The sequence below is a fragment of the Onychostoma macrolepis genome, chromosome 01 (assembly GCF_012432095.1).
Source record: "Onychostoma macrolepis isolate SWU-2019 chromosome 01, ASM1243209v1, whole genome shotgun sequence".
In the NCBI taxonomy this organism is placed as follows: Eukaryota; Metazoa; Chordata; class Actinopteri; order Cypriniformes; family Cyprinidae; genus Onychostoma; species Onychostoma macrolepis.
The window spans coordinates 12,422,252-12,450,241 of NC_081155.1; the positions used below are offsets into that span (position 1 = coordinate 12,422,252).

Sequence of the window (27,990 nt, forward strand, 5' to 3'; positions counted from 1 at the left end):
TATTTGTGTGTGTGTTTGCACTTGCAGGGTGCCACTGAGGAGCTTTATATACACTGTTAGACATTTCAAAGGATTTTTACAGTAACTTATTGTAAGTTACTGTAATTAAGATTTACAGTAGCAAACTGTATTTGATTTACAGTTGCAAACTGTAAATTAATCAGTATACTACTGTAATTCATTCATTTTAATATAGATTTCATTAGATTTTATTTTTGTATAGAATTAATTGTATTTTACTCTACATAGGTACTACTGGCATTCAGTTAAAACAGACACAATTACTAAATATCAAATTCTTTATTTAAAACATTGCATGTACAACACTTAAAAATACAGTCTCCCAATGCTGGAACAGTGCAACTTCACCATTTCTCCTGTCTTAGGACGTTTTGCAGTGCATTATGTTGTGTCCTCTGGATTTATCCTCACAAAAGAATCTTTAGGCAACAGAAACACAATGAGGAAAAAAGACAAACAGCCAAAGAATACATAGCCATCTGCAAAACCCAGGTGCTGCTCCAAAACGTGGCCACCATCTTTGCTCACCATCCACTTTGTTAGTGACAGAAATGTCTTCTCTGAAATACAAGAAGTAGAAATGACACACTTTTAAAAGGCAAACCCCATATAGAATACACAAACCTCTCAAAACCATAGTTGTTCTCTTACCATGAATTATCAGTCTCAGGGTGGCTGGCCTGCTCATGTCTTTCTTGATGCTTCATTGCAGTTGCCTTTAAAACACAAATACAAAAAAATGCAGTAAATCTTAAATTCCATTAAAAACTATAACAAACTAATTCTAAAACTAGAAAGGCAGCTAGCCATAAAACTTGTTTAGACGCAGATGCGAGTGGCACGGCGGGACTCGAGAAAAGACAATATACCTATTATATATAACATTACGATCTACAGTGGATGCGGACAGTAAAGTAATGTCCCGGCATATTTCTGCCATACAGATGCACTCCAAGCGCTCGCGCTGTTTCTGACATGAAAGACAAACAGATTTTCCAGTCATTACAAGCGATGTAACGGGTCCAGTGCAGTCAGTCCCAAGCTGTTGCGGCATTGTAGAAACGGTGTTGGGCAAATCGTGTCAATCCAAATGTGAGAAATTATGAAAATAAAACAACCTCAATAGAATGGCGCCAAAAAGGCCGTTACAGCAAATACAGTAGTATACAGCAATTTTAAAAAATACAGTAAGTCCCTGTATATGGGGTCTGTCTGACGGCACAGAAAATTCCCATGATGCAAAGGGTATTATAGTTATTTACTGTAACGGGAATTTGCAGTATTATACTGGGTGATATACAGTAAATAACTGCAGAAATTACAGAAATGTCTAACAGTGTATGATGTGATTTGTGGAGAGAAAAAAAGAAAATCGAAAAAAATATTACAGGTAATCAATATTTTCATCAAGCATAATATCCAAATTAAGCTGTTATTGTGTCAAATTAAGCTCAAAGTGTGAAATATCATTCAATTGTGTGTATTTAGAAAGAAAAAAACATCCAATGATGACTGCTGTCAAAGTAATAAGAAATAAAACAGTGTTGGACATTGTTAGATGACAAACTAAATAGTGAGAGTGCGTGTGTATGTGTGTTTGTGTGTTTGTGTGTCTAAGTGTGAAAAGTATTTTAAAATTCATTTAGCAGTGCAAAGGCTAAAAAAAACACCCATAATTGAAGAAAATCACAGAAACTGTCAAATGTATTTTTGTGTGTGTTGTGTATGTGCTGTATCTGAAGGAAGAAGCACTTCTCCGCACCTACCCTTGAGGACGATACGACACCGCTGCTCCCCTTCAGAGAGACAAGCTGAATAACAAACAGCTCAGAAAGCCTGTATAAAGGATGGGCTTTCAAGCCAACAATCAATCACTTAGCCAGCGTGACCATAGGTATCCCAGCTCACAGAGATTTATGGGTTCAGAGGTCAGAACGGAGGAAGCAAAACACTGCAGGTAATATACACCACTGGAGCACCGGAGCCGACCTTCCCAACAGCAACTCAACACCCCACGATCAATAAACACACACCAACCTGTCACTCCACCGCAAAGAGAGAGAGGCAACTTGCAATGCGTGAGGTCAAAGGTGACCAATGAGAGTTTTTGGGGAATTTTACAGAGCCCTGTTATTTGAAGATGTCTCATATGTTGCTCAGGACACGTGAAGTCAAGTGTAAGAGGAGATAAAGAACGTCAGCCTGCCGCCAGAGACCTTACTGGGAGAAAAACACGGCGTTTTTAACAACGAGAGAGGGGGCTGAACAGAGTCACAGACAAATAACCACTAGAGGGCGATCTAGAGGAGCAGAGCAAAACATGACAGTGCAGAACAAGCTGCTGCTGGTTCAGGATCAAAAGAGAAAGCAGTGAGGGGGAAGAAACATGAGCCGCAGGGTGTTTGAACATGAAATATGATGGTGTTTTATATAGTGCTTCGGCGAAAAGGGGAGGGGGGGGGGGAGTAAAGAGTAAAGGAGATCAAGCTGTTGTTTCTCATCAAACAAAAGTGGATGTCATTTATAATCCAAAACTGCCAAAAATAAATAAATTTATGCAATTAAATTAATGCACAATTTTTCAAAAAAAAAAAAAATTACAATTTAAATAAAAAATAAAATTCATATACACACACTCATAAATATACAGGTGCTGGTCATATAATTAGAATATCATCAAAAAGTTGATTTATTTCACTAATTCCATTCAAAAAGTGAAACTTGTATATTATATTCATTCATTACACACAGACTGATATATTTCAAATGTTTATTTCTTTTAATTTTGATGATTAGAGCTTACAGCTCATGAAAGTCAAAAATCAGTATCTCAAAATATTAGAATATTTACATTTGAGTTTGAATAAATGACCATCCCTACAGTATAAATTCTGGGTATCTCTTGTTCTTTGAAACCACATTAATGGGGAAGACTGCTGACTTGGCAATGATCCAGAAGACGAACATTGACACCCTCCACAAAGAGGGTAAGTCACAGAAGGTCATTACTGAAAGGTGTGGCTGTTTACAGAGTGCTGTATCAAAGCATATTAAATGCAAAGTTGACTGGAAGGAAGAATTTGGGTAGGAAAAGGTGCACAAGCAACAGGGATGACCGCAAGCTTGAGAATACAGTCAAGCAAAGCCGATTCAAACACTTGTGAGAGCTTCACAAGGAGAGAACTGAAGCTGGAGTCAGTGCATCAAGAGTCACCACGCTCAGGCGTCTTCAGGAAAAGGGCTACCAAGCCACTTCTGAACCAGAGACAACGTCAGAAGCATCTTAACTGGGCTGTGGAGAAAAGAACTGGACTGTTGCTCAGTGGTCCAAAGTCCTCTTTTCAGATGAAAGTAAATTTTACATTTCATTTGGAAATCAAGGTCCCAGAGTCTGGAGGAAGAGTGGAGAGGCACAGAATCCATGTTTCTTGAAGTCCAGTGTGAAGTTTCCACAGTCAGTGATGATTTGGGCTGCCATGTCATCTGCTGGTGTTGGTCCACTGTGTTTTCTGAAGTCCACAGTCAACGCAGCCATCTACCAGGAAATTTTAGAGCACTTCATGCTTCCTTCTGTTGACAAGCTTTATGGAGATGCTGATTTCATTTTCCAGCAGGACTTGGCACCTGCCCACACTGCCAAAGGTACCAAAAGCTGGTTCAATGACCATAGTGTTACTGTGCTTGATTGGCCAGCAAACTCGCCTGACCTGAACCCCATAGAGAATCTGTGGGGTATTGTCAAGAGGAAGATGAGAGACACCAGACCCAACAATGCAGATGAGCTGAAGGCCACTATCAGAGCAACCTGGGCTCTCATAACACCTGAGCAGTGCCACAGACTGATCGACTCCATGCCACGCCGCATTGCTGCAGTAATTCAGGCAAAGGAGCCCCAACTAAGTATTGAGTGCTGTACATGCTCATACTTTTCATTTTCATACTTTTCAGTTGGCCAAGATTTCTAAAAATCCTTTCTTTGTATTGTTCTTAAGTAATATTCTAATATTTTGAGATACTGATTTTTGACTTTCAATCAAGCTCTAATCATCAAAATTAAAAGAAATAAACATTTGAAATATATCAGTCTGTGCGTAATGAATGAATATAATATACAAGTTTCACTTTTTGAATGGAATTAGTGAAATAAATCAACTTTTTGATGATATTCTAATTATATGACCAGCACCTGTATATATATATACACATACATACACATAAATAAAATATATAATATCAGAGAAGTAATGCAAATTAAAAATACATACATTAGGGAAGGAGTGCACAATTTTGAAAAAAAAAAACCAATTTAAATAAGAAATAAATATAATAAAATTCATACACACCCACACTCATATAAATATATAAAAATAAAACATAATAAATAACAGAGAAGTAAAATAAATTAAAAAATATACATTAGGGAAGGAGGGTGTTTAAGATAAACTTGTATTTCAGTAGTAAACTAGTATTTCAATGAATAAATGTATTTTAAATGTTAGTAAATATTTGTTTTTGTAAGTATGATCCCTTTAAAGAATGAAAGCTGAAAAAAATCATAACAGCTATATAAAATCTACATATAGAAAATGTGAAGTGTGGCAAAATCCACTTTTGACCAACTAAGATAAAATTATTTACAGAAAGTCTTCCTTTTCAATACAATCATACAAAATAAGGACACACTTGAGTGTCATATCAGATCATACAAACACTATTGACTGGATATTGAGTTTGTACTTTCAGAGAAATATAACAGAACAACATAATGACTCGCATTGAATCACTGAACTACAATAGAGACTCAATAGCTGGAGATGTTAACCTGGGTAAATCCATTCGATGCCAGCTATTCATAAAAAAACACTCTTATACAAGTGTATTTGATTCAGTTGAGTGTTGAATACAAGTTAAGTAAGGTGTTATTGAATTGAGTTGTTGAATTTTAATGGTCCAAATGAGCAATATACTTGTAGATAGCAGCCGCTGGTGCTGTGGGCAAACCAGAGAGATGTCAAAGCCAAACTCATTTTCTGGTCCTGGTCTGAAGAGAGACTCATGAGGTGATGTATAACCTCATCATCTCTACTTCTGTCACAAAACACACAGCTGTGAAGATGGACTAACAACAAGAGCTCACAAAACTCTCGAACCCAGGCCAGTCCAAGACCAGCAGGAACGACAGTCAAAGAACAGAGATACTGATGAAGACTGCAGGAGCATGATGGGATTCTCCACTGTAGTGGCAGGAATGAAATCAGACCTGGTCTGTGCAGCTCCAGTCGAAGAAAGAGCAGAGATGTGCTTATTTTTTTATAATTGATTATTCAATATGGTAATTTTCAATATTTTTTAATATACAATTTACAGATTTTCAGTAAATATATAAGCTAAGTATCTGAAACATTTTATTGCACAAATTACAAAATTACAAATATCACACAAAACAGAGGCAGTTCTGACAAAAATTGTCTTGAAATGTATTGTGGAAAATGACACGTTGACAATATTAAATATATTTCAAATAAAAATAAACAAAAACGTAAATAAAACTTTAAAAATACATTTAATAATTTAATAAAATATACATAAATTATATGTATATAAGTACATAAATACAAACATTAAAATAATTAAATAAAATATAAAAAGATGATATGCAACTAAATACATTTTTTAAATTTATTTTAATAAATAAATACATTTTAAATAAATTAAATCAAAATCAAAATAAAAGGAATTAAATTAAAATTACGTTAAAATGTAAATAATTCTTAATATTTTAATGTAAATAAGTAAATCATTAAAATTCATTTAATAATACAATTTAAATGAAAACAATTAAAATAAATGCAACATTGTCATAAAAGCTATTTAAATAAGAAAGAATTGAAAATAATTACACAAATAAACAACTTTTGGTTGGGGTTAAGATAAACTAGTCAGCGTTACAATTACTTGGTTGGTGCTTCACCCTGCTACACGTGAGGACACCAGGTGACATTTTATCTGCCCTTCTCATAATAACAGCAGCTGTAGCAACAGAAGACAACAATGCAAGGAGAGAAGAGAGCCACCAAATCCATGAAAGAAAAGCTCTTCCGGGAGGGAAGGTGTTTGTGCCGTAATGGAAGAGCCATCCTGCTTCGTTTTCAATCAGAGTCGAGTACACTGTTGTCCACGCTCCTTTCCTCTCCAAGCACTCCTCAATTCCCCATGGTCTGAGGGAAAATCCAATTACTTTTCAAACAACCCCAGAGGCACCAAATGGTACTCTGTCTCTGCCAATTATCTCGGGCTCCTCAGCGACGGATGCACGCATCCAAGTGTTCATGCCGCTCAACAGGTCCGCTGGCAAAACCCCCTTCTTTAAAGATGATTTGATATGATTGTGCTGGGAGGTGAGGGAACGTTTGGTCCACCACTGGAAAAGTTCAACACGTATTTAAGAAAAAAACAAGTTTCTCTCACTGAAAATAAGAAGTTTACCTCACCTGATGCTGAAAGTCAACAACAGTCCATTTTACTTACATAATGTCACATTTCAGAGTGAAACAGTATGACAAGAAAAAGGAAAGGATTTTTTTTATTATTCAGAAATTTCACAGGTTGTGAAAAGCGGTCTTTACATGAAATTTGTAAACTATAAAGTAAGCTGAAAAATACTCAAGCTGAAAATTTTCACTCAGAAATTGCTAGTAAATTTCACTAATTATTATTAATTTTTTTTTTTTTGAACACACACTCCAATAATGTTTTATATATAGGCCTACACAACTTCAAAAATATTTTTTTTTAAATTACAACGTATATTTGAAATCATACATTTAAGATAATTTTGAAATATGTTAAAAAGTGTTTTCATTTTATTTTCTGAGATAAAACAATGAAAGTGCATGAACACTGGGGCTGTCAAGCATCAAAAATGATTCAAAAGCAGCATAAAACGACCATAAAAGTGGTTCATATGAATCCTGTGCGATCTTAAAAGTCTTCTGAATTTATTTGAGATTTGTGTGATGAACAGACCAAAAGCAAGCTGTTATTCGCTGAAAATCTTCCTTTGCTGAAATTCAATCATGTGTCAGTGAGTTGAATTTGAGAACCATCTGATTTAATAAAAGAATCATTGGGACTGCTTTTGTGAATCAACTGATTCACTGAAAAAGATCAGACTGCAAAAATGATTCATTTACAAACCACACATCATTAATTCAGTCATGAACTCATCAAGAATAAAAAAACATAACCATGATATTCTTGAAAAATTCACCTTGAGTGTTCGATAAAGATAGGTTTCAAATAACTGTATGAATATGAAACGACAGAAAGTTACTAATTACATTTTTAGTAAGCAATCAGTATATCTGCAGCAATACAACTCTCTCATCTCCAACTTTCAGCGATTAAACAGGCATCTGAAATAGGCTAATTATTTTCTGATGAACTTAACACACACAACACTGCGAGAAGAATGAAAACTACAGAAGCTATGGTTAATCAATAACACCTTATAGGGCGTGAAAAACAAGATGATCGATCGTGTTCCCCACCGCATGATAACAGCACCATTCATTACAGGGCTGATGCAGCTATTGACCACGCGCTAATATATTACACAAATGGAGAACGCTGCTCATTAAAGACTCAAATATACTACAAAATACCGACATGTAGCAGAGCTCTCGAAACAAAGAGTCTGCCGCACGACATTTTCATCTCCATCAATAGCAGGGCTTTACTTATTCATGAGGTTAAACAATTACCCAGCAGACAGACACTCTTTCACACTGAAGGAAGTCAAGCTGCCGCCGCAGCAGTGCTAATGAAGGAAATCAGACTGTATTAACTGAGTAAACAGCCAGAGATTCACTGATTCTCTCATGTTTAATATCCAAACGCAGCACAGTAATGAATTGCCCATCATTGGGGCTGTAACGTGCCAGATAAATGTGTCTGAGCTGTCTTACCTGACACACACACACATATTATTATTAAATGTCTATTAAAAAATGTTTATATAAAAAAAAAAAAAAAATCCTTTTAAAGTCAGTGAACATTTGTACTATTGTGAAGACTGCTACAACTTCATCTTCTTTATATCAGAACTTATAATGTCCATTACTGCCCCCAAAAAACAGTTTATATATAATAAGTTTTTATAATATAACATTATACATTTAATATTTTTAATATTACTTATATATTACATTACAATTGTATTTTAATTTGTTTAATATTTCTTAATTTTGTATTATTAATTATATCAGTAAATAAATACAATAAAATAGTTTATATAGTATATAATAGGCCTAACAGTTTATAATATAATTATATATTTAATATTTCTAAATAAAAATTACATTATATAAACACAATAATATTATACTTACATTATTTATACAATTATTTCTATATTTTATTACAATATAATGTCATTATTTTTACATATTACAATTACAGTATAGAATATTACAATTCTGATCAAATAATACAATATAATACTTGTATTCATAAATATATCATTTTACATTGTTTAATTTGTTGTAATTTTTAATTGTTATATTAATTATATTATATAATATTATAATAATGTAACAATACAGTAAAATGATAATATGCTTATAATATTCATAAATGTTTATATATCATTTCACGTTATAATTAAGTTTAATAAAAGTTGGATTAAGTTTGCATTATTCAACAGAATTGCTATATAACATTAAATGTTAAAAATAACTGTTAAATGTTAAAAAATATATATATTCTATAATATTATACCTCTAATATTCATACATTTTATTTACAATTTTATATAAAATGCTTCATAAAGAAAAACAAACAAAGAAAAAAATCATGGCACAACAAAGAAAGCTCAGTGGAAGGACATGGTGTGTATTGGAGGAAATGGAGAGGTTTTGTCTATGCAGCTGATTTGAGGCCGCTCCTCTGTTCCTGCGCTACAAAGCACTGCTCCTGAGTAAAAGCCGTCAGATTTATTTAGATGAGGTGTGACACACCAGCGTTGGGACGGGTACATGCCTCCCCCCGGCTGCTGCTGCTGTAACGATTAGGAGCAGGGCTGGAGTTTCTGTCAAGAGAGTAACACACGGAGAAGGAAAATATATTTTCAAAGAACTGCAGGCAAGGAGGAGAGGATCGATGACGTAAACCAAATTAGAAAAGCACTGGAAAGATGAGAGAAGTGGAATGAAGGAGAAATAATACATAGAATTTAACCAATCTGCTTCCAATTGTACTTAACGACGAGCAAATATTATTGAGGAAGAGTATGTTTGAGGAAGTAGTTTTAAGGGATTTGCTCTTACTAAACAATACTACACAAAAAGAATAGTTAAAAACTTATTAAAAGTAAAAACTCTGAATGTGTGTCTTCATCTCTTATTCACGCAGGGCTTAGCAATACAGAAAAGGGATGTGATCCAGAAATTATCTACATATACTACATGACCTCGACTTCCATGTGGGAAAAGATGCATCATTTCCAGCCCAGATTAATGTTTATCTGCATTTTTTCTTCATTACAGATGAGAGACCATTACTGTCTGATTAAACCCTCCAGCCCTAATTTCATTATGACTTCGCCATCTCTGTTATATTATCTTTATATTATAACATCTACAACGGCAAAAACATTTTTAAAAATAATTTTAGCATGTAAACGTGTATATATATATATATAGGGGTGTAACGATACGCGTATTCATATTGAACCGGTTGGTACGGTACACATCACAAACCGAACGATTCGTTGGACTAATCCTATTATGTTTGGAAAATAAAAGCTTAAAGTGTGTGAAATATCAGTGCCACTGCGCTCAACAAGGCCGCCCAAACGATGTAACAGGCAACGTGCTGTCTGCCCCGTGATAACCTCCCCTTGCTGGGGTGCGTCGAAAGACGATGATCCTGTATCGACGACAGCCAGAGATATTGTCACAAACATCAATTATTGGCAATCTAAAGTGATTGTTTTGAACAAGTATTAACTTAGACATTATTTAAAAAAACAATATTTTAGCTGAAGTATTTGTATCAATATTGTGTGTCTTTTACCCCTCGCTGCTGAGCCTTTTACCCTGTGTGTGGAATTAGAATTGCAAAATAATTACAAAATATGTATTTTTTTATTCTTTTCTAAACATTCTTACATTTTTAATTTTGTAATATAATTATATAAAATAATAAGTACAATGTTTATTAATTTCTCTTTTATTATTTCCTAAAATCATACTTTATATTTTATAATATATACAGTATATAAAATTGGTAAAACAAATATTGCAGACATTTTTTTTTTTTTACTTATTTAATTTACAATTTTGTAATATTTATAATTGCAAAAATATTAAATATTTGAAAATTTATATTATGTTCCAAATTCATAAAATTTCTGTTTTGAATGTGTATCATTAGCTATAACATTAGATTTTAACTACATTTGGCATCAGTAATTAAACACATACTACACATAGTAACACTAACAGTTTCTGGTTGGTTAAACATAACTAATCATAACCACATTACTAGGAATTGCCTCAATCAATCGTTGGGAACAAAAAAACAAATTGTGAGGTATGTTTGTTGTCGTCATTGTTGATGTGAGAAGATGTTTATTTATTGTCTATTGCCTTTTATTTTGCAATGCCAAGTTCAATTCACATTAAATTCAGACAGCAGATAAAACTAGATAAAATATATTTTTTAATATTATATAAAATATTATAATATTACATAATATTATATAATAAAAAACATTTCTCTTTCAGCAACACAGGAAAGATTATTACAAGTATGCAGACATCCAAAAACCAATGAATGATTGTCATGCCATTCAGTTTCATTGTCCTAAATAAGATTCCCAACCTCAGGAAAGAAAAGAGAGATACATATAGAGATAAACAGAAACCGGAAGAAAGTTAAAGGAACCACACTATGTTATACTGCCTGATTTCTTTATGGCCTGTCAAGATGCCTATTGGTTATGCATTATGTTTGAACTGGGGACCACAAAAAAAAAAAAAAGTAATAGAACCACCTGGCAGGCCGGACCGCAACCATGAATCAAGAGTTTGAGCTCTGATTTAAGAAATCCCACGCCTGAAGCCCAATAGCAGCCCATCTCTTGATGCCACAAATCAAGCCAGTTTGTGTACAGCTATGAATTACTGTGGAGACACTGAGCATAATATATCATATAGACTCAACGTCACACTATATTACCATGCATACATATATTTATGAGAACGCGCTTAAATACTGTGCAACTATGTATATGGATGTCCAGCAAAGGAAATGTTCTTTATTATAAAATCCCTGGAATCTGCAACACAAATGTCGGCGCTAAACTGCATGACGCGAGAGGTGATGATGGGTTACAGCTCTCTGTGTGCTGCAGGAAATATATAATAAGCTCTCAGCACTAAGTAAAACATCAATACTGGAGCGTATTACAAATAAAGCCTTAACAGGATTGCAACAAATTTCTATGTGAAAATCAGTAGAGAGCTTCAAAATATATTGGCCGTGTTTTAAAGGCCTTTCTGCTCTGTGAATCGCAACACAAGACGGATGAATATCAATGTGAGGGTGTGAAGCTTTAACAAATACAGAGTTATGAAGCCGTTCAGCTATGAGGATTGATGCACCTTTTGAGCAGGTGGAAGAACTTTTGGCTCAGATTTGCCCAAACTAGTGTAATGACGCATGCATTTACATTTATGCATTTAGCAGACGCTTTTATCCAAAGCAACTTACATTGCATTCAAGTTACAGTTTTTACATTTTATCAGCTCTTGCTTTCCCTGGGAATCGAACCCATGATCTTGGCGTTGCTAGCGCCATGCTCTACTATTTGAGCTACAGGAAAGCTATCCTGTCCATGCTTTAGAAAAGTCAAATGGGATTATTTTAATGTGCCTTTTATTTGCTCCATAATTGAATATTAGCAGCTGTATTGCACAAGTACCACTCCTGTTTGTTTGAAAAGATACAGACCTCCAAAATTGCCACGTGATGTGCATTGTTGAGCAAAAATGTCATTTTTAATGTCATTGAAAAAAATTTCATTATTTGTCATTTTTCCAATTCAACAATTCATGGTAACAATGAGGTGTCACACTACCAAAACGATAAAAAAGCACCATAAAAGTCTTCTGAAGTCATGCTAGTTTACAATAATTTACGACTACGCTTTCTTAAAAGAATATCATGGTACTACCAATTGTCAAGGAGCAGAAATAAAAGTTTGCACCATTTTTCAGGAAACATTTGGTTCAGGGTCATTACCTAAAACTAGACTAAATAAAAGAAATACAATTTAATTGAAATAAAATACAAATACTATTTTATTTCTGCTAATTGCTTACTTCTCTTTCACATAGAAGTAAATGAACTACAAAATTTAAAACTATATAGACATATCAAAACATTAAAAAAATAATAATAATAAAAATACTAATACTTTAAAATTTAAATTTTAAAATCACTTTAAATTGTAGTATGGAATTTTCTATATTACACTATACTTTGTGTTTTATTACCTTGGCATTAAATTACACATGCTGCCTTTTTCTCTCTGTTTTGATTATGGTGTATTTTTTTACATTTATTTATTTATTTTTTAAATGGTAACACAAATATGATATTTGTTGTCGTTTCCATTCACCAATATTTGTTTACCCAACTATGACGACTTTGAGAAAAACGTGAAATGTGTCCATAATACTAGAAGAGCACTGAAAGCAAAGAATAATACTAAAAGAGCACTGAAAGCAAAGAAATACAGTCATTTTTATCTGCAGTTCTGCATTATCAGTCTATTTGAGTGAGTGCTCCTTTTTCATTCAGAGGGGAAGTGACAATGAAGGATGACAACGAGAGCAAAAGACAAGAAGTTCCATGTGGACAAGATCTGATGTTATATGTAAGTGCCTGCGATGCGATCAGACAAAGAGCAAAGCTTTCATGCTCCAGACACTTAAATGATTTAGAAATACTCCTTAAAAACTGTTAGTGGTCCACCCACCCAAAAAAGGAAGGAATAGATGATGTAGCGATGCTAAAAATTCAGCTTTGCATCACAGGAATATATTGCATTTTAACATATATTCAAATAGAAAACAGTATTAGCATTTTTATTGCATTTTTGATCATATAAATGCATGTATTCAAATAGTAAAATTATTTTAAATGCTAATAATATTATTTCACAATATTACTGTTTTTACTTTTTGATCAAATAAATGCAAGCATGGTGAGCAGAAGAGATTTCTCTCAAAAACATAAAACACTGAAAATTACTTGTCAGTGTGAATGCACCATAAAGCTCACCTATTGCATTTCTATTTCCCATCTTTCACATCATACAAATAACATGCAGTGCTATTATTGGCACAGAAAACAAGTTTGCACTCCTTATATGTACCATACCCACTAAAAATACATTTTTGAGCACTGAAACAGCTTGTGTTGCTTCACGTGAATGTAAGATGCTCTTGAACTTTAACGTGCATCTCCATTTGATGCTTTATAAAAGTGCTTGGATGCTTCAAATTTAGAAAAAAATAAATGGTGGTGCAACTATTTAATAATACTGTACATGTTTTCTGGCCGTGTGGGCTACTTTCCATAACAATGCATCAGAAACGTTGTCCTTGTTGGTTAATCCTGCAGATTTAGGTTTGTTAGGATGGTGAGAGAGACAGAGAAGCACAATGGGAAGCACACAGCGCTTAACCAGAAATAAAAATTCTCTCGTAGCACCGCCGTCTCCTGTGGCATTTCAACGCTCCCTCATTAAATCACAACACAGCGCTATATTAATGACCTGTCATGACTGCTAACATTTATTTCATGTGAATTCATTCAAATCGAGGGAATTTTTACAAATGGCACCCACCGACCACTGGCTCGTTTTTCCTCCCTTCATTGAATTTAAGTCAGCAAAGCCCGGCGCTTTGGCTTCGCACAGAGAAAGAAGAAAAATGGCTATATTTATGGTCTTCGGGACCGTTGTTCTCACAGGCACATTGTTCAAGGCATTAAGCAATATCTTGGCAAATGTGAGGGTAGACACTGAAGATTAATCTTCGTGGAGAGTAAATCCTCACAATGCTACTGTATATATACTCCAACATTTCTCATCAAACCCTTCAGGACCAAAATTATCTAATAGACAGTACACCGAAAAAAATCCCTTTGAAACCATTCACTCAGAAATTGCTATTAAATTTCACAAAGAAATACAAAGAAATGGCAAGTACACATTGAATTAAACATGATTTTTTTTTTTTTTTTTTAGTTTAAAGACTGAAAATATAATTTTCTAAAACATACTCCATTTGTTTGATTTATAACTTAGAAAAAAAGCATTGTAGTCATTGAATGATGTCAATAATTGTCTCATGTTTTCATTTGAAAAACATCCAAATGTTCTCACTCCATGTAAAATATCACATACAGCATTGTAAAATAAAAATAGATAAGACTTTATAAAAAGGCCCTATTGGTTAGCATTAGATAATCCATTAACAATAAACAATATATTTAATACAGAACTTATTAATCTTTGTTGCCATTCGTTAATTAAAACACATTAATTATTAGGTAAATAGAGTAAAAAACAATAAAAAAAAAAAACAATATAGTCCTACTTCCCCAGCTGATTAAGAAACACAAATATTTTTTGCATTACAGGTTTTCCAAAATGTTGTTTAACTATGCAAATGACATTTAATAAAATGTTGACTAATTTGCATACAAATTTTTGGTTAAATCAGGTAAAAAAAAATTTATTGAAATTTGCTGACATATTAAAGTCAAAGGTTTTTAGGGGATAAACCATTTTTCAATCACTAAAACGTGAAAATACTGTCAACAGCTAGAAAGAAAATCACCATGCATTTAGGAATAAATGTATAAAATGAGGTGAATGATACATAAACAAATCCCTCTATAAACACTTTTTCTTTTAGGAATAAAACAAATGTAAAGTCAGAAATCTACAGATGAAAAGAAAAAGTCACCCAAAAGAAACACTAGTCTAAAAGAGTCTAGTAGTCTGAAACTTCATGAATAGTCAAATATCCCAAAATCTCAAAACTGACCAATTCATGAAAAAAAAAAAAACTTAAATAATATTAACAGATACAACTTTGGATTTTAATAATGTATTCGTATTTGGTAAATGTTGAAATGAACATGAACTAAGATTAAAGGAACTATTTTTGAAAATAGGCTCATTTTCCAACTCCCCAAGAGTTAAACAGTTGAGTTTTACCGTTTTTGAATCCATTCAGCTGATCTCTGGATCTGGCGATAGCACTTTTAGCTGCAGCTTAGCATAGATCATTGAATCTGATTAGACCATTAGCATCTCGCTCAAAATTGACCAAAGAGTTTCGATATTTTTCCTATTTAAAACTTGACTCTTCTGTAGTTACATCGTGTACTACAACTGACGGAAAATGAAAAGTTGCAATTTTCTAGGCCAATATGGCTAGGAACTATACTCTCATTCCGGCGTAATAATCAAGGAACTTTGCTGCCGTACCATGGGTGCAGCAGGTGCAATCAACATAACCAACGTGACCACCTGCTTGCACAGGGCAGCGTGCCTTGCAACCATGGAAACATTTGTGAGAGACGATTCAGAAAATATTTACTTTGGTGCAGATCCTGAACCGTATCTATTTGAACTGGAATACACTGAAGATGAGCTTTTGGAACGTGAAAGGCAAGAAAGTGTGGCTGAACAGACTGGGGCAGAAGGGAGGAGGAGAGCAGATTCGAACTGGTGGTGCAACTGTGGGGCTTGCCAACCCATGCCGACCAAAGTTACCTAGCTGGGGACTATTTTCAGGCGCTAATATCATTGCGCCTGCTGCACCCATGGTACGGCAGCAAAGTTCCTTGATTATTATGCTGGAATGAGAGTATAGTTCCTAGCCATATCGGCCTAGAAAATCGCAACTTTTCATTTTCCGTCAGTTGTAGTACACGATGTAACTACAGAAGAGTCAAGTTTTAAATAGGAAAAATATCGAAACTCTTTGGTCAATTTTGAGCGAGATGCTAACGGTCTAATCAGATTCAATGATCTATGCTAAGCTGCAGCTAAAAGTGCTACCGCCAGACCCGGAGATCGGCTGAATGGATTCGAAAACGGTAAAACTCAACTGTTTAACTCTTGGGGAGTTGGAAAATGAGCCTATTTTCAAAAATAGTGGCGTGTTCCTTTAAATGGTTTAGAAGTTTCACTGTTCATATTAACTATTGTATTTAATTAATGTTGACAAATGGAACCTTATTTTGAAGTGTTACCATAAAAATACTGTTTTAGCTAATTATATATTTATTATTTTTTAATCATCGCTATTTATAAGAACATTTAGAATACTTAAGAAATGAAATACCAATTAAACTACTTTAATTTTATGCATCACTGTGAAGAAAATTGCTTCAAAGTAGGAAACATTACATGACACTCAAGAGTGGCGCTTGTGTCTGATTGTTGCGAAACATCTCCCAGTTTCTTCTTCGCCAAGTAAGTTTCCTCCCTTTTCTCTCACTGTATTTACGATGCCGCCCATTACATCATTTCGTTCAGCGTCAACATATTTTTGATGTGAGGCACAGGACGTTAACAACTATTCTGAGAAACCATTTTCTCAGAGCTGATAATAAAGATGGAACAAGACAAATCAGCCTTATATCACTTTCCTATTTCTAAAAGACAAACATGCTTATGAAAGAAGACTTTAGGCTGAAGCTACTGCAACAACCTGATCCAATCGCATTTCAGACAGTTCATTTTCTGAATACTGTTCTAATATCAGCAATCAGCTCCATATGTGATCCTCTTTAAGGAATACTTAACCAATAAGGTGTTTGGCCACAAATAAACAAATGCAAATGACAATAGAGCATCAAAGAGAATGATTTACAGTGAATAACGTCTTGAGTTTTGGTCTGCTCCTCACTTAAAGCCATCAAATGACTTCAGAAGACCTTTAACGAGTTGAAAAAAGTATACCAAAAAAAAAGAGCACATTTTGTCTTAGTCTGCTATAACTGAGGAATTACAAGGCAATACAAGAGTATGGGTTTTTAAATGGGCCAGGACACAGATAGCACCATACGGTTTGTCCTTCTGTCCTATAATCATCCAAATGAGCCATGGAGAAAACGACAGAGAAGGAAGGAGCTCAAGGCAGACAGCCAATCTGCAGTAACACTAGCGGGATGACAAATGACAGGATAAAAAGTAATGAGAATATCCCATCCAAGTTGTCTCAATACGGTGTTTAATCTCTCCTGCTAACCGCGCTCTTCTCAGAGGATACGTGTTCCCCAAATAACGCTTGTACTAGTTCCTGCAGGAGCTAAAAATCACACCGAGTACTTATGCAGCGCCTTCAGAGGATTCAATCGTGCTTTTGGTGTTTGGAGGCTCGAACATCTGCTCTGTTCTTCCCCCTGAGCTCCTATGACGATCAGCTGAAGAAACAAAAGACATTTCTATCGAGAAGACAGCAATTTCAGTTCAAACATAGCAAAGTGGGAGGCTACTGTGCTTTTCAAACTGGAAATTGTTATTACTACATGAACTTAATAACCCTGGGTTATCTTGGCCCCGTTTACACCTATTAAGATTAAGATTTCTGTCAGTAGACAATGCTAAATACAGGTATAAACGGGGTCTGAAAAGTTTTGAGCTTTTCTACTTTTGACCACTTCCAGACGAAGTCAAAAATGCATTAGACTGGATTGCTTTTGTAGATGCTCATGTGGTCGAATGCGTTTGAACAGCCACTAAAGACCTGCTCCTCTCTGACTACTGACCTCATTCTTAAACATTATGGGACATGCTGTTAAAGAAATGTAAACTTTGTCAAAAGGATGTTGCAGTTCACCCCGAGCCAGTTTAAAATCGATGAAAATATGTGATGATTTAAGTAGAATGACATTTGAAACGAATAGAGTATTTGGGGATAGGAGTTGAATGCATCTCTGAGGGGAACTGACTGTCTTTAGAAAAGTTTAGATGGTATTTTCTTTTCATCTTACCTCTGTGTAATGCATATTTAAGAGTATTTATCCACCTTATTCTTCAACGTGGAAGTAAGCCTATGGGCGACACTTCCGGTTCATTAACCACTATAGGGAAATAACGAGAGGAATAACAACATGCAGTAAATGGTAAAACTGTTTGCACTACAAACCAGTTTGTTCATAATTAAAATAGTACATTAAAATAATATGGTAAGGCACACCAATTTTCCATATCAACCAGCAAAATGAGTAGTTTTGTACAGCTAAAAATAGCTAGACGTGGATGAAACCGGAATAGAGTATTTAGAATTAGCTGCTCTTACGAAAAAAAGGTGGATAAACGCAGCGCTTCTTTGTTTACAGCATTAACCAAGGAAACGCTGTATCGCTGCTGTTCCATAAGCGCCACCTACTGTCAGAGAGTGAATTTGCACTCTCATTCAGCCCATCTGCTTTTATGTAGCAAAATTTCACAAAGCTAAAGTCTATTTTAGCATGTTTAAAACAATTCTGTTTTTGCTTCAAATGCATTTTCGGCTGGAAAATGTGGACATGCTGATATTCCTTTAAAAAAAAAAAAAAATCCAAGCAAGGAATGAGCACAGGCAAAACCTTAGTTTTGTTTATATGAAGAGATTTCTTCTATTTGTATTATTCATTCATATATTTGATTTGGGATTTGTTTTAAATTTCCAATTTAGTTTTGTTCAATTTCACAAATAAATGTACAGCATTTTGTCTGAGAAGGACACTTTTTCCATTTTGAATTTGTCCAAAATCTCATTAAAAGAAAGTGAGAAAATCGTATTGTGAGACCAGTATACAACAATGTTTAACCAGTCCTGATTCTAACACAAACCCACAGTGTTTGATGTAGTTTTGCGGATATCCAAGCAGAAACGGAAGCTGCTGCTCTCCGTAGCATTTTCCATTGCCTACTTTTGACATTCATAGGTAAAATATTATTTTGCAATATTAGCTCGAAAGATCTACATACACCCGCCCACAGTCCCTCCCCTCAAAGAAATCAGGAAAGAGTTTGAAAAAAGGTGTATTAAAACTCATGGGAATGTGTCTCCCTACTTGTGATCCAATCAACGTAAATGCATCTTAATACCAGGTGTAAACAGGGCTCTTGTTTCACATGGGTGATACTTTATGAACGGTCAAGATTTAAGCTTTCACACCCTGCACTTTTACATCTGCAAACTCTGGGTTAATGTTTCTATTTGCATATTTATGAGGTTAAATAAATAGATTCCTGCTCATCCTGCTTATACCATAGTCATTTGCCAGCATTGAGAAATTAAAGCTGTTTCTGATGTTTGCAGAGCAATATTTGACCAGAAGGGTAGATATTATGGTTATTTTCATCTGTTAGGTTTGTTAGATATAGCATTCTCACCTTAAAATAGTCTAAATGATGCTTCTAATCGATTAATTAGAAAATGAATGATACATCCAGTACAATACATAATGGCAACAGAATATGCAACTTAAGGGAATCAACTCATGTTTTTAACTTTTAACAACGGTGTTGAAATAAAAAGGCTAAAGCGAGCAGGCTTCAGGTCAAGTGATCACATAAGGATGAGGGTTACAATACAAAATAAAGCCAAGCATACTTTCATTTCTTCAGGGGAAGAAAGGTCAAGGATCACGAAGGAATAAGGGTCTATTAGTGCACTTGATGAGCAACTGTAAAATTTTAGGTTGCTAATGAGAAATGTTGCATTACATTAGAAAAGAATGCAAAAGAGAAGCATTTGGTGTCTGTATGACACTCTCAGACTCTATAAATAGATGTAATTTCACACACACATTTGCAGAGCATTTCAATTAATCACTGAACAAACTGTGGGCCGCTTGAATTAAGAGCAGCGCTGTTAAGACACGAAACAAGAACACGAAGCGCATCGTTTATCAGCCAATGGCTATATGAGAAAGCCGAGAGCTCATTAAAAAGTTTATTCATTTAGTGGACTATATTCACTCTTTGACTGTTGCGGCGAGTGCTGCGCTGGAGTGCTGCTTAACAGGGCATTTAATTATAGGCGCGTCAGTGAGCTGTGAAATACTGTCACACCCGCAGGAGTCATGTCAGGGGTTCACCAGCAGAGGTCTCTATCATCAGAGCGCACGGACCGGCCCGTCCCATCACTGTCACTGCTGCACTATTGCGCTTTGTGCATTTCTAGGCCCCAATTACAATCTTGTCATCGGTTTTCTCAGTAATTCTGGCCATTCACCCTGCATGTGTTTATTCCAAATTGGTAATTTTTCTTACCAATTACGCCTCTGCGCGACTGGATATCTTAATAAACTCGAAGCACTCTAAATCTTGAATCGTCCATGTTAGTTACACACTGTAATAAATGATTTTTTAAAGTTGTAAGTAAAACAAAGATAAGGGTTTTTGGAGCATGTTTCTCCCAAGAAATACTTTTAAGTAACTCTACTACTATTCTGTGTGTTACTTGCCATTTCTTTGTTAATTTTTGTGATATTAACAAGCAAGTTTTTCTACAGCCATTTTTTCAGTATGAACTTTTTCAAACACTTTCATATCTGTAAACTGTGGATTTATGTTTCAATTTGCATATTTATGAGTTTAATAATGATGATTAGATTATGTCTAAACTTTTAATATTCTCTTTTAGTAGATTTTAAAACAGACATTTATATATACAGTATATACAGGTGCTGGTCATACAATTAGAATATCATCAAAAAGTTGATTTATTTCAATAATTCCATTCAAAAAGTGAAACTTGTATATTATATTCATTCATTACACACAGACTGATGTATTTCAAATGTTTATTTCTTTTCATTTTGATGATTATAACTGACAACTAAGGAAAATCCCAAATTCAGTATCTCAGAAAATTAGAATATTACTTAAGACCAATACAAAGAAAGGACTTTTAGAGAATCTATGGGGTATTGTCAAGAGGAAGATGCGATATGCCAGACCCAACAATGCAGATGAGCTGAAGGCCACTATCAGAGCAACCTGGGCTCTCATAACACCTGAGCAGTGCCACAGACTGATTGACTCCATGCCACGCCGCATTGCTGCAGTAATTCAGGCAAAAGGAGCCCAAACTAAGTATTGAGTGCTGTACATGCTCATACTTTTCAGTTGGCCAAGATTTCTAAAAATCCTTTCCTTGTATTGTTCTTAAGTAATATTCTAATATTTTGAGATACTGATTTTTGACTTTCAATCAAGCTCTAATCATCAAAATTAAAAGAAATAAACATTTGAAATATATCAGTCTGTGTGTAATGAATGAATATAATATACAAGTTTCACTTTTGAATGGAATTAGTGAAATAAATCAACTTTTTCATGATATTCTAATTATATGACCAGCACCTGTATATATATATATATATATATATATATATATATATATATATACATATACATATATACACATACATACATATATATATACACATATATATTTATACACATATATACACACATATATATATATATATATATATATATATATATATATATATATATATATATATATATATATATATATATATATACACACACACATATATATATATATATATATATATATATATATATATATATTATTATTATTTTTTAAACAAAAACATTAAAAAGCTGTGACAAATACAAAACCGTTATTTACTAAATATGAATCAATAAATATTCATCTTTCATAAATAAATATTTATATTTAAATAAATACATATATTATTTAATAAATGAATACTTAAATTAATCAATATTCAGATTACATAAATATTCATACAAAATTGCAATAAACATATGCGTATTAAATTAATAAATATTCATATTAAATGTAAATAAATAAATAGAATATATATTACATAAATAGATACATTCATATTAAATACAAACATATTCATATTAAATAAATATTCATATTCACACAGTTCAGTAAAGTTCTAAATCTCTATGAATTTCTTCTGTCTGAAACACACAGATATTGAGAAGGATGTTGTCCATAAAATAAAAAGTAAAATAAAAGCATTTTGCTAATGCTGTTTTAATTGAATGTATAACAGTTTAAATATTCGTCATAATTAATGCTTCAGCTATATTTGTTTATACAATAAAGACTTCACTCTAAAATGAAATACAGCACATAAAAGCATCTGTGATGATACAAAGCACATGAATATTTAATGAAGTAAGTATTGTTTAGTTTATAATTGGCTGAGAGTGTTGCTAACTTGCAATTTATTATAGAAATGCATTACTTCACATTGCATAACTAACATTGTTTTTTCTCAAACACATTATTCAACAATTTCCTTACTGAAATAAATTAACCATAGGACATTCTTTTACAAAAGACGTCATAACTTTGGTGTATACATGTGCCACATCATCCAGAATAATATAATCAAAACACCACTGAGTGCAGTTTTAAGATTAAGTGACGAGGATCTAATAAATGAATAAAAACAGGAGAAATGGAAAGTGTAAGTAGTACACAGGGCAAAATGTAAAGGAATATTAATGAGGTGAATGCAAATATGGCCATTTATCTTGGCTGGGGGAACTAATTGGGGTTTATCTGATGTCTGTAGAGCAGTCCATCTCCAGAGACAGCCGTTTAGATGATCTCAGCCTTTAACGAGTGTGCGGTAAATCCCACGAAACTTCCAGCCCATTAACCAGGAGACACGCCAGTCATTCACTGAGGAATAACAGCACTCCTCAACATGGACGTCTAAAAGCCATTCGCCTGCATCATTCAAAATGATCACTATCACTATGACTTAAAACTCACGTCATCCTTCCGATTTACAAATAAAGGAATCATAAAACGGATTGTTTCAATTGTAAATACTAATTGCTTTTAGTCTGCACAGGGAACATCAGTAATGTATGTCCATGCGCAAAACTCATTATAATTCTCTTGGGATGAAGTGAAGAACAGAGTGTGAAATTATGTATTCTACACATATTCTTTATGTTATTTTTTTGCCTGCCATAGTCTAGATTTTATCACGTAGTCAAACCCATCCGAGTGTTTGAACACCGGTACGGAGTCATTTTTGCTGATGGGAACTTTTCCTTTTTCTTCCAAGCGAACAGCCTGAAGAGTGTGAGCTGATTAGATTTATTTAAAAAATATGATTAACATTAAAATTCACTATGTTAAATGCATAATCCGACTCAGACACATATTGACTTTTAGAACATTAAAATGCAATAACCTTTACTTTTTACTGCTTATGTATGTTTTATTCTACAGTTTTCAGCTTAAAGAGTAATAGTTGGATAACATCCAGAAACACTCCCTAGTCATGCGCTGAATTCATCTTTCATCAGAATTTCCACTTCAAGTTATATCTGTCAGTCTATTCTCCTGCAATCTCGCGTTGCATGCTATTACAGATCATTTTGCTGTTCGGCACACAGTCTCTTTACCTTCAGGACCCTGCGGTCACTTGATAAATGCAGGATATGAATACGTTGCATTCGATTTCACGCTGCCAAGACATACGCTGCCGGTTTTATAATGAACTGCATTACATTAGGCTGGTTTGCAGAAAGGCGTAAGGAATCCTGAACGCATCCTTTGAACATCTGTTATCATCAAAAGCACTTGTAAAAGCGGCGGTAATGTTAAGCACCACACAAATGCCTGGGCCCCGGAGATTTGAGAGTACTGAAAAGACTGAATAAATCAATGCGTTCTGCACAACTGTTAATACCCAGCCAGCTGATCAGCACTTACAATAAATCATGTCAACAATCACTATACAGTCAGTTTATGGTCTAATTTGAGCAAATGCAAATTAACAACGGAACTACAGCAAAATTGGTTTGTTTGTTGAAACAATCAAAATAAGTAATCTAAACATTAAATATTTGGTGGATAGCAGATCAACAATTTTAAAAAGTACAGATTTTCTCTTCCAGGCAAAAAAAAAAAAAAAAAAGCACTGCAGAAATAAATAAAATAAATAAAAATAATAATAAAAAATATGTTATATATTCATATTTAATTAATTTAATTAATAAATACACTGTAAAAAGTGATAAGTTGACTTAACTTAAAAAAAATTTAGGAAACCCATTCCCTTAACATTTTTAAGTAAATGATAATTTAAAAAATAAGTTAAGTGAATTGTCAAGTTCACTTAACTTTTTTTTTTTTAATTATTATTTACTTAATCATTTTAAGGCAATGTGTTTCCTAAATTTTTTTAAGTTAAGTCAACTTATCACTTTTACAGTGTACTCATTTTGAATACTCTTTAAATAAATTTGTATTAAATAACTATTCATATTAAATAATGATTAAATACATATTTGTATTAAATGAATAAATACTCATAATACATAAATTCATATTAAATATATTTGTATTAAATAACTTATTAGATACAATTGTATTAAATAAATATTAATATTGCATAGTCATGTTAAAAATATTAATTTGTTTTAAAATGTATATTAAGTACATTCATATCAAATAAATGAATTTGCACTAAATAGATTAATATTTATATTACATTAATTGATTAAACAATTTAATAGTCAAATATTTGCTTGTGTGTGCTGTTTTGTCTTATATAAAGTGGTTAAATGCACTAAGATGATGACTAAACTTCAAAATCACATCATCTGAAGGCAGAGATCAAACACGATCAGTCGGCAAAACCCCCAAATCAAAAGCTCAGCCCAAAACTGCTGCCATTAAAGCTCAACGGGTTGAACCTGCAACAGCAAAGCTGACATCAGAGGCTCATGGCTGAACACCTCGGGGCTTCATCTCCTCGCCTCCAGCCAGACTGGGATTAAAAATAGAAAGTGGCCAGAGAGGATGCCAGAGGGTCCAACAGGGGAGTCAAAAGACTTTTTAGAGTTTGTTTTTAAAAGGCACAACTAAATGGACCATGTGCTCCACAAAAGATTCAGGGATGCTGTTGGCAAATAAGCTTTCAAAGCGATGCACGCAATGGAGACGCTGCATTATTCACAAGTGCAGGTGACTGCAAACAGGAAGAAATGTATCAGCCAGGACTAGGAGAAAGAGGGCAAAACGAGGGAGAAAGATGCTGCAAGAGAGAGGTTTTTTAACATCATTCACATTAACAGCATTCACTAAAATGGCCTGACTGTACCCCCTGACCCCATTACTGAAGACCGCTTGAATAAAGATGATGAAAATAATTCTAAAAAAGAAAATGAATGCTAAAAAGACCAGCTTAATTTTCCAAGCTGGTCCAAAGCTCATCCACCTAGAAAACAAAAATGGAGAGCAAATGGACACTATTACTGGTGTCTCCTGCTTGCCAGATGTTTCTCCTGAGAAAAGATATCTCAATAATATCTCAAACTGTGCTCAGATTGGCTAATGCACCTAAATACACAATTAAAAATCAGATTAATATGAATTTAAACATTTTTCTAAGTTATTCTAAGCTAGCTACATTTTTATATTATCTGCGTGTCAACAATTGACTATTGTTGTTTTTTTTATTTTGGGAGACGCATCTGAGAGAAAGTTACTTGCAAATTTTGTGTGTGATCAAATTGGACTTTTTTCATATTTCATATATTAAATATTTAATAATTATCCATAATGAATAAATAAAATACAAATATCAACTAAATAATTAATACACTCGTTTTTGATGAATAAATACATATTTAATAAATATTCACATGAATACCTTAAATTCATATTTGATACATAAATATTCATATTTAATAAAGTATTAAATTAATAAAATTATTCCTTTTAATAAGAAAACATTTTAAAAATATATTTTAAATAAATAAACAAAATAAGATATAACAAAACCAGAGACAAAGTTACTTGCAAAGTTGATGTGCGATTTTAAAAAATAGTTTTTTTCATATTTGATAAATTAAATTAATATTTACTAATTATCCATAATTAATACATAAATAAAATATAAATTTTAAATAAATAATGCATTTGTTTTTTTAATAAATAAATAAATCTATATTTAATAAATATCGCTTTTTAATACAAATATTCCTTTTTAATACAAATATTTTTTATTGATAAAATTAAGATTTTCAGATCTCAAAATACAAAGTGAGGCATTTTAAACACCTAAATGTGTCCTTGGAGTTCCTGGCATCAGCCTTTACATTCTGATATCCCAACAACAACAATATAACAGACAGCAGAGCAAAATTCATTGTTATTTGACTGGTGTCTTTTCTGAAATAGTGATTCCCGCTGGTTTCTTCTCCAGCCTCAGTTATTGCACCGAGAGAAACAGACAAATGGCCAGTGATACATTGCAGGGGTGTGTTTGATCAATACGTCCTCTTTTTATCATTCACCATGAGTTCTGTGCAGCATCTTTAATCTCATTCACTTTCTCAATGAGGAAGGACTGAAGAGCTGCTGCTGGCTTTATTCAGCCATTCACCTCCAATGCAATGAGGCTTATTCGTCTCAACAGTCCAATCAATTCCTTGCACTCGCAATTTGTTAGAGTAACAGGCATCACAAAAACGGAAGAGCTTGGTAGAAAAACTTAGACATGATTATTCAGAAAAACAGACATTTACAGAAACATGCATGAACTAACGATTATGGCTGCAACAAAGATTGGGTGAAAACACAAGTGATGAAAACCTCAAAACTTACAAAAAAGGGACTAGAGGGGAAACTATTCTGCTTATTTTAAGAGCTGAGGCAGCTAATGTAAAATCAATCATGCTAGGGTATTTTAATTGTTACTTAAAAGGAGTTTTATATTGCCAAGAGCTCACAGACATTCGTATTGATTCAGCAAACAAGCACAATAAAAGCCCTATTACTCCAACAAGATTAGTTTTTGCTACAAGATTATTCATGGATGGAGACGTTTATGAGGTTATCATTTATGCTTAATGTTACTATGCTTTTACTCAGGCCATATTCAGTAGTAAAACAACATTACATACTGCTGCAGTCTTTCCATAAAAACGGAGCAATAGCACCACCTTGTGCATCAACCACATTTTCAATATCAGAATAGATCATTTGCAATGTAATGAAGATTTTAGACAATAAATACTGCAACTACAAAAAATTATTCATGGCAATAGCAAATTTTTTTCTGACAATTTAAATGAATGAAAATAAATAAGTACATAAATAATAAATAAATAAAAATGTTTGCACTCACAGGTGTTGTGGTCTGTTCAGAAAGTGCCCATAAACTATCCTCAGACTCCCAAGGATCATCACACTACTGCTGACACCAGGCAAAAAGAGATTTGAGATTTATTATATTATTAGACAATAGATATTACAAATTATTTGAGGAACAGTACAGACATTTAGGAGGACTTATAGGCAGGGCCGTCCCTTTCTGACGCGAGGCCCGGTGCGAAGTAGGGATGACCGTTCATGATCGCGTTCCGGGGAGGGGGGTCCCCCTTGGCCCTTTCACCGCGGGGCCCGGTGCGACCGCACCAGTTGCACCGCCCAAAGGACGGCCCTGCTTATAGGCTATAGAAGTTCAACAGCCCCATAGTCAACTAGACTTTAGATAAATTGCTAGTCAAAGGCACGTGTTATTACAAGTTAAAAACAGTGAGTGAAGCGAACAATAGGCTAAATGATTACACTAATATTAATATAGGCTTAATATAGTGTTATATATCGTGATGTGTATGCGTTTTGTGTGTGTGTGTTTAATCCGATGGGTAACACCACTTCAGACCAGGGGTGTATTCCAGAAAGCATGGTTAACTTACCGTCAGATAAACCCTGAACTTTTGGTTGACTAACCCCTAACCTTGCTTACTCGAGGTATGTGGTTCCAAAAACGGGTCCGGGAGTAAGTTCATTCAACTCAGAGTATGTTCCTGGTTAAGACTCAAGACATTCTCAA

General features: G+C 33.8%; 1 long non-coding RNA gene across 2 annotated transcripts; it reads right to left on the reverse strand.

The window, feature by feature from the left end:
* Positions 1-261: 261 nt before the first annotated feature.
* LOC131552221 (uncharacterized) lies at positions 262-27,990 on the reverse strand. Of its 2 annotated transcripts, XR_009273936.1 has the most exons (4): positions 27,854-27,989; positions 27,280-27,345; positions 673-737; positions 262-581 (listed from the first exon to the last, which is right to left on the reverse strand). It is a non-coding gene; the product is annotated as an uncharacterized LOC131552221 (long non-coding RNA). The 2 variants fall into 2 exon arrangements; XR_009273933.1 differs by having other exon boundaries at positions 27,280-27,990.